Here is a 9,651-nt window from a genome sequence, read left to right as displayed (position 1 = left end):
GAAGCCCATAAGCAAATTTTATAAAAATCGGCCGGTGGTAAGTGGTTTAATTGATGGTTTTGTACCACAAAATATGTTACATAAAATGGCTTGAGAAGAACGGCAAGAGTTACGGGGCTAGCTCTCTCTCTCTCTCTGCATATGTAGCGTATATATACAGGGTGGCCCATAAGTGACTACCCACACGCAACCTCTTAATAACTCACGTAATTCGTCTCCAAATTGCACCAAAATTTCAGAGATTATAGATATGGGTCAAACTTAGATTTCCTGAAAGTTTCGTAAGCCACGCCCAATTACAGTGGGCGTGGCGTGACACTCCCTCTTTTTCCCTCTGTACATGGCGTATATATTACATGGTCATATGATACTATAAACTTATTAGGGGAGGGAGTGCTCAAACGGTCTGTTTGGACTGTAGAGAGAGTTCATACTTTCATACGACAATGTAATGCATGTTGACAAATATGATAGGCTGGTGTGGTGCAGGGTTAATTTCTATTGATTATTGATTAAGAATTACAATTTTTTAAGCATACTATTGGATACGTGAGGGCACTCCAAATACAATTGCTCGCCGAATCCGGGTTTTGACTCAGCGGGTAATTACTCCTACCCTTTTTAACTGCGGCAGTGAAATCCCGGCCGTAGGCCGGGTTACACTAGTATTAATATACAATCACATACATTGATACAGATATATATATATATATATATATATATATATATATATATATATATAATATATATAATAATAATATATATATATATATATATATAATATACATAATAATACATAATATATATATGCGGCCAGACCATTTAGAGACCGATAACTGCCATCGAGTTATCAATAAGTCATATTTATTTCGTCATCTGAGTCTACTGCAGCCCCTCGAGTGTCTAGAACGTACCAAGAGACAAGCTCTTTTACGGCCCCACCAAAGAATTTGGAGCTCGTATTCTTACACTTAAATACTTTAAATGGTAATACCCAGTTATATTACTACTGCAATTAGTTCGTTATATAAAGACGGTTAACTTTGGCGAAGGCTTCAGCGCATTTAATTTTGACCATTTTAACGGCTTCACCGTCTTTAATTCATCGCAACCCGTCATTAAATTTGCTGGTAGAAGTAAGGTCAGTGTGTAAAATGTCAAAACTTGCTAACTTAAAACTTGTTAAAAGTTGAGTAGGAACAAATGACTTGACAAATACCTAACATACTCCTTATACTTCTTGACAACAGTCAAGTTTAACACGTATGTCAGTACATGTCATTACCATGGTAATATGTACCAAGGTGTACCACAGTAATACTAATACCTACCTGGTACCAAGGTAATACGATCTGGTTACAGTTCTGATATGAAAGTGCATAATTTTGGTAACGTCATACAAATATTTGTTCATAAAATCTGAACTGATAAAAAAAGTCCATAATCTTGGTATTTCAACACTAAGTCTCGATTGAATGACTTAAATGTACATCTTTGTTTGGTATATTTTAATGTCAAAGCGTGTAATAAATGTTAGAATTTATTTATTTATTTATATACCACCGCCCATCCGCCATATCCTACCGAGTCAAGTTCACATTATACAGTTATAAACAAGGCCTGTGAGACACTAATTAATGAATAATATTGGTGATGTAAGGACCATGTCCGGGGTAGTACAGTAGTTTGACTGAACGGTTGGCCACATTTTGGCCATATCAGTTGTTCCGCTTCTGTACCGTATTCCTGTTGCTAGACTGTATATGTGTACAGTAAACAGTTGTATTACATTTACTATTATCACCTCTTGTATGATGTCTTTCGTCGGATTATTGGCAACTGGCAAGTGGTTTGCTTTGCCACTCGCCAACTATATTGTATTGCTTTTTGTTATGTTATACGTTATAGCATGTCATATTATATTGGATTGGTTTGAATTGGATTTGATTTGAAAACTTCAAATAAACAACCTATAAGACATAGTGACCCTGTTTTCCTTGAATTTGCGTTTCAGTAGGACATACTCCAGAGCAAGTTACGGAATGAACACTCTTTGTAAGAAAGTGATCCAAACCCTCCCATAAAGATGATACATTAGTAACAGGGTTGCTTGCGGAGATGTGGTGTATAGCTAGCCTGTGATCAGTTTGATTGGCTGGATTATTTTTACACCATCCTTGCCACGTGTTGTTTCCATATTATATCACTTTGACACACTTTTGGTCTTTCAACACCCTGGGGGTTGAAGACCAAGAAATCGATGTGCCAAAATATAAACTCATCCATGTTATAGATTTTTAGATATTTTTCCCAGCATAACAGCTGCATTTAAACAACTTTATTGCTGCCGACTAAACATGTTTTGTTAACCCCGTAAACAGCCAATTATTGGACAAATGCCAGCGATGGTTAAACTTAATCACTGTGAACCGTTATTTCTTGATACAAGGCTTTATTGTACTCGTATATCCAGCCTAGCAACTGATTCAATTTGCTGAAAAAGTAGATTGACAGACAGGGAAGTTCTCTCCGCCGGGGTTTCGTTTGGACTTGTCGTTGATGGTGGTTTAAATTAACGTTTATTCGGGAAATAAGACCGTTATTATTTGATTCTATATTATATTCCTCGAATGAGTGATAATATCAAGTTATACTAGAAGCAATTATTTGACGCAGGTACTCACTTTCTGAGAGTGGCAATGGTATTCTGAGTATTAAGTAAATTTATCATTATCAAGTAGTTGCCCCGTGTATAAAGAATCTTTATTAAAGATATACTATCTGTTTAAATTCCAATGTAATAAGTAATGCTTTGTTGTTCTGATAATATTAGTTGACTAAGGTGATACTATTGGGTCCCTGCAATCCCCATTAACCGTCCTGGATAAAAGCCCCTTTTAGTTAATTTTCCTTACAATAACCACGCTGTAGTTGTTAAATATAATTCATGGCTTGATCGACCGTTTATATCCTCATTCCATTAACCTTCCTGGCCACTTCAGTTCTACCCAGTTCACCCAGTTCTCGGTTCACCCTCAACATGGACACCATTTAGTCAGCTGTGGAGTTAGGGAGGGAGGGAGGGAGGGAGGGAGGGAGGGAGGGAGGGAGGGAGGGAGGGAGGGAGGGAGGGAGGGAGGGAGGGAGGGAGGGAGGGAGGGAGGGAGGGAGGGAGGGAGGGAGGGAGGGAGGGAGGGAGGGAGGGAGGGAGGGAGGGAGGGAGGGAGGGAGGGAGGGAGGGAGGGAGGGAGGGAGGGAGGGAGGGAGGGAGGGAGGGAGGGAGGGAGGGAGGGAGGGAGGGAGGGAGGGAGGGAGGGAGGGAGGGAGTGGGAGAGTACACACACACACTTTAGTATCTCATTTGGGTCACAAAATGATCAATTAAATCTTTTACCACCGACCGATTTAAAAAACCTTATTCATTTGGCTTCGTCAAAATTTTCTCGGCACTTGAGATTATTAGTATAGATAGCCTGGGGTCCCTAGGTAACTGCGGGATAGCACTATAATTATATGAATTCGCGCAGCTTTTCCCAAATTACTGCATATTAACGCCGATTTGATATTTTCGATAATTTCCTATAAGAATGCTACTGCAAACCTTTTATAAACGCTTAAACGTGGGATAGTTTGAGTTGTATATTTTCAAATTAATGGATGAACCGTTTTGAAGTTCTACCGTCCCGTTTTTAGTCTCGAATCAAGTATTTACCACAATATTCGCTAAATGTTGCCACGTAAACTCTGCATTACTGGGTAAAATTCGTTGCATGATATCCCACAACTAAATGGTTCCACCCCTAGACCGTAGTAATTCATCGCCGTAGCGCAGCATAAATCGGCGATCCAATTTGGTTCTCAAATAAGCGTAGATTTAAGGTATTGCTGTTTTCATCTTTTATTGTTTACTTTTGGTTTATGGCTCATTGAATAGATCTTGAGAAGGGCTAACAGTATTTTTAAGTTTTATGTTGAAATGCGACCGTAAAGTATTTTTTATCGTACGAATCGTGTTGTATCTCCCAGCATGATGATAGAAAATCCGGCAAAGCAAAAAATGCTGTTAGACAAATTATTGAGGAAGGCTTGGAGAGTTCAGCTTGCTGGCCGGTGGCTCGCTTCTCACGGGGATATGAAGAAAATTATAAGTGAAACGAATGCGTGGGAGGGGAATAAAGCGGCTGGAAAAATCAACCGTGCTTTTAATTTGGTACTAATTTGCGCATCGTGGGAGGCAACCAATTGTCAACGCAAAGATAAACGATCTGTCTTTCAGCGACTGGAACGTGCTAATTAACATGCTATTTGCTATTCTGTATTCAATTTCAACATTTTTATGAAAATCTTAAGTTCAGACTCCATGGCAGGTGAGGCCGACAAACTAAAACCCGTAACCTAAACCAAACTTTTAAGGGGTGTCCGACTAAAAGCGCAAACTGGTGCGCTCAGGGTTAACGTGCACTAGCTGTGATCGTGCATTTCTGATTTCAATCTAGGAAAAAGATCTCTGCCCGTGTCCCTCTCAAAATGTCCCTTGCAGATTGTGCAACAGTGAACACGTATAATCCACAATACAAGTTGCGCAGGATGATGATTAATCACTCTAAACTCGACTGTCCCGTGACTTTTTTAACCCGTTCTCTAGCTGGTTCTGAACGACTTTTTGAAACCCTAACCCTCTAATCTGATCCCAACCCTAACCCTAACCCAATCCTTAACAAAAACATATGCTAAAACCCTAACCCTAACGAGAAATTAGACTAACTTCCTTATACGGTCATATCACGTGATCGATACAGTTTTTCGCCAATATCTCGTCAGGAGAGCATTTTAACCCATGGGGGGTGATTTGGAATCAGCGTCCGAAAATGCATCGATTGAAATTGGTTACAACCATCGGGGGCCCTTTTAGAACAATCTCGAAGATCGACTGTAGAGTGATTTAGCACGCTCGAGTTTCGCAACCCACTCCAGTACGACTGCTTTTAACTTCTTTTATCGTATGAGCTCCGCGTCCGAATCCCTTGACGCGTGTTCAAACTTTGACTCGCATTTAAAGTTAGAACAAAAGAGGAGTGATAGCCGAGGGGACATGCAAAAAAATGTACTTCATATAAGGCATAATGTTCACGCTATCAGCATGTCACAAAAGAAATATGTTTTTCTCTCGTTTGTGTCAATGTTCTCAAATATTGATCTTACGATCACGTGGTATAACACGTGGTTTAAACAAGTCTCGTGATAACAAAGGTCTATATTGAGATTTTTCAGTCATAAAAGTCTATTCTCTGCAGAGTTTATTTATTATTCTGTTTTTCTGGGTATCTTAATGCACGGGAGGAAGTGATATGGACTTCGGCCCTTTCTTTTTCAGCGGCAAGAATTTTAACGACAACCGCGAAAGCTGGATTCTCAAAAAAGGAGTCCCACCTTTGTTACAGAATGATCTTTATGGGGGATTGGGTCTTATTCACTATTCCACCTTCAGACACAACTCTACGTCCCACAGTATAATAGGGAGTTTAGGGAGTTGCTCCACGGTAACAATAACATGACTCTTGTCCGACAGCACTATTTTCTTGTGTTTGAAGTGATATCCGGGGGGGGGGGGGGGGGGGGGGGGGGGGGGAGGGATGAGTATATTGAGAGTCCTGACGAAAATGGCTGAATTCTCATTTAATTAGAGGCGAAGAACTCATTCTGAAAAATTGATTTTGAGTATTTTGACTTTTGAGCATTGATATGATTATGAAGAATGATTTGGTAAATTTTTGAGTGGACAATTTTTGAAGAAAATGAGAAATCCATGCTGAATTACTCAGATTCAAAAATAATTTTTGATTGGAAAACCCCCATCCCAAATTTGGCAGATAGAAATTCGCTCAAACTTGCGCAGATTATTCGTCCTATAACCATCATACTTTATGGAAAGTTTCAAGAAAATCGTATGGTAGGATTTGACAAAAACTATTGTCCGCAGAACCTAATTTCGGAGTCTGACAAGAGTCGCCCAATTTTTCAGTTGATCCACTATTCCCGTTTAAGTTGGTATGGTCACTAAGGCACACATTTTAGGTCTCATGTGATAAATACTTGGAGTATTTTGTGACAGGAAGGGAAATACGATATTATATATATTTTGCTGACAATACGGAAATCCCTCATCTGTCGTAACTGGAGATATTGGAATTATGTCAAAAAGCTTAAATACAGTGCTGTAAGAGTGTTCTCAGGGGTTCTCAGAAAAATAGGAAGTTCTGCACTGAAATAAGAAGTTCTTAGTTTGGTAAAATATACTCAATAATATAGTATTTCAAACTGTGGGAGGGTTATAACTTATCCAGGAGTCCGACTGTGAGAGGGTTATAACTTATTCAAGAGTCCGAATGTGAGAGGGTTATTACTTATCCAGGAGTCCGACAGTGAGAGGGTTATTATTTATCCAGGAGTCCGACTGTGAGAGGGTTATTACTTATCCAGGAGTCCGACTGTGAGAGGGTTATAACTTATCCAGGAGTCCGACTGTGAGAGGGTTATAACTTATCCAGGAGTCCGACTGTGAGAGGGTTATAACTTATCCAGGAGTCCGACTGTAAGAGGGTTTTAACTTATCCAGGAGTCTGACAGTGAGAGGGTTATAACTTATCCAGGAGTCCGACTGTGAGAGGGTTATAACTTATCCAGGAGTCCGACTGTGAGAGGGTTATAACTTATCCAGGAGTCCGACTGTGAGAGGGTTATAACTTATCCAGGAGTCCGACTGTGAGAGGGTTATTACTTATCCAGGAGTCCGACTGTGAGAGGGTTATAACTTATCCAGGAGTCCGACTGTGAGAGGGTTATAACTTATCCAGGAGTCCGACTGTGAGAGGGTTATAACTTATCCAGGAGTCCGACTGTAAGAGGGTTTTAACTTATCCAGGAGTCTGACAGTGAGAGGGTTATAACTTATCCAGGAGTCCGACTGTGAGAGGGTTATAACTTATCCAGGAGTCCGACTGTGAGAGGGTTATAACTTATCCAGGAGTCCGACTGTGAGAGGGTTATAACTTATCCAGGAGTCCGACTGTGAGAGGGTTATTACTTATTCAGGAGTCCGTCTGTGAGAGGGTTATAACTTATTCAAGAGTCCGACTGTGAGAGGGTTATTACTTATCCAGGAGTCCGACTGTGAGAGGGTTATAACTTATCCAGGAGTCCGACTGTGAGAGAGTTATAACTTATCCAGGAGTCCGACTGTGAGAGGGTTATAACTTATCAGAGTCCGACTGTGAGAGGGTTATAACTTATCCAGGAGTCCGACTGTAAGAGGGTTTTAACTTATCCAGGAGTCTGACAGTGAGAGGGTTATAACTTATCCAGGAGTCCGACTGTGAGAGGGTTATAACTTATCCAGGAGTCCGACTGTGAGAGGGTTATAACTTATCCAGGAGTCCGACTGTGAGAGGGTTATAACTTATCCAGGAGTCCGACTGTGAGAGGGTTATAACTTATCCAGGAGTCCGACTGTGAGAGGGTTATTACTTATTCAGGAGTCCGTCTGTGAGAGGGTTATAACTTATTCAAGAGTCCGACTGTGAGAGGGTTATTACTTATCCAGGAGTCCGACTGTGAGAGGGTTATAACTTATCCAGGAGTCCGACTGTGAGAGAGTTATAATTTATCCAGGAGTCCGATTGTGAGAGGGTTATAACTTATCCAGGAGTCCGACTGTGAGAGGGTTATAACTTATCCAGGAGTCCGACTGTGAGAGGGTAAATTATAAGTTTGATGCAGATTGGACTGATGGTCGCTACAGTGCTGCAAATAATACTTTTATGGAAACCTTTTCCCATAAAATTATTATGTTTATAAATAAATTAAACTCTTTACCGTTAATGTAAAGGTCTCACTATATCTTACTATGTATCAAGCGAGACGATATATATTGTATATATAAATTTGTTGCCATATTACTGACGGGTTCCTGCAATGCGGCCCATTAAGCCGTTACTATCGGGGAAGTCTTTAGGATTCCTATTATATTTGCCCGAAGCTGCACAGTGCACAGGAAAGGTCACCTATTTGAGTACTTACCCAACGTCATATTAAAGGCCGGCTGCATAATGCATATTTGTCTCCATACTTGGCTGCATCCCATGCATACTTGTTTTGTGCATAAATATTCCTTTCCTTTATTAAAACAGTTTCCTACTGTCCATCTGCAAATGCCAAATCAACAAAAATGTGAAATCAGTCTGATTCCTGTCCGGATTCCTGGACAACCACCTCTCCTCTGATATGTTAGGTCTCTGTCCACCCGCTTCTCTATAGAAATCTTTTAATTGCTTAAATGCTTACTTTCTTGCAAATGTTAGGATTAATATTGTACAGAATGGGGTCTCCGGGTTTGGGAAAGGTTAGAATTTGGTTTATGGTTTGGCTTTGGGTTATAATTAGGAAACAGCAAAGCCGATCTATCAGGCGGATTTCATCTTATGACTCTTACAGTGGAACATTTAAAATAGATTATATCAAAGCTAATCTCTTAGTCTTTTTACTCTAACTCTAAGAGAGGAGCTTCCCGGCCGCACTGCTGGCTGCTATGGCTCTGTGATTATCAACGACGATTAGATATCGTTACTACTGTGAATTGTTACGACACTGGCTTTAGAATCTTATAGATGCTATCTTTAATATCTAAATCCACGCTAGAACAACCGGTTAAACTCGTTTAAAAAGCAGTCTTAACCGACTGCTTATCATAGTTTAAGCTTTTAAAGGACATCATTAAAAACTGTTGAGTTCTTGATATTTCGTAATGCTGATTGAACTATTTCAACTTGTTACCATTTCAAAGAATGTTTAACCCATGTTACGTGTACTCTTCCTGATGGGAAGGGTCGAAGCTTCCTGACAGAGGCAACATATAGGTGCGGTAATATTTTGAAAATAGTGTGATTCCGCTGGTAGTACTGTTCTTATTGATTTTGAGAAGGCTGTAATGAACTTTTTTCGGGACATTCAATCTTGCATATTAATAATCTGATGACGTAAATGGTGGTCATATAACTCAGTTCCCTAACAATAGGCACCACGTACCTGCCTAAACATTAACCCTTTTTAAGTGCGGCAAATTTTGATACAAAAGCCACTGCAATTAAGCTGGACAATTCGCCAAATTTGCAGCCTTTATCTTATGTTGGATCATTAATCACCGTAGTATACAACGTTGGGCTACACAATTGTTTAGTTTAACACGACAATCAATTTTCAATGCGTCTCACGCTGTAAATGTAATGTCTCACGGTTTTACAAACCTAGAATAATCCTCATAAACGCTTTTACATTTAGATCGACGTAGGATTACTGGGACTAGTTGAGCTGGTGGTCAGCTAATTTGAACTAGAGTATTCAGTGCAATATTATGACTTCATAACTCTACAACTTCACATCAATAAGATTCTAGTTCTAACACATCGCGTGTACTGTGTATAATACGTGACTAGAGTGACTCAATTTTAATCTGTTGAGGGATTGTGATCCAGCTTCACACGTTAATCACACGTTATCCATTAGACAAGACCTCTATTGTTTTTTAATCTGATGATAATAATAATGAACTTTTGTATTTTTTCCCTAATTTTTTATAGTAATTCTACTTTCCGATAT

Source organism: Bolinopsis microptera, chromosome 4 (assembly GCF_026151205.1).
Source record: "Bolinopsis microptera isolate Bmic1 chromosome 4, MBARI_Bmic_1.0, whole genome shotgun sequence".
Taxonomy (NCBI): Eukaryota; Metazoa; Ctenophora; class Tentaculata; order Lobata; family Bolinopsidae; genus Bolinopsis; species Bolinopsis microptera.
Note: the sequence above shows the minus strand (reverse complement) of the source record.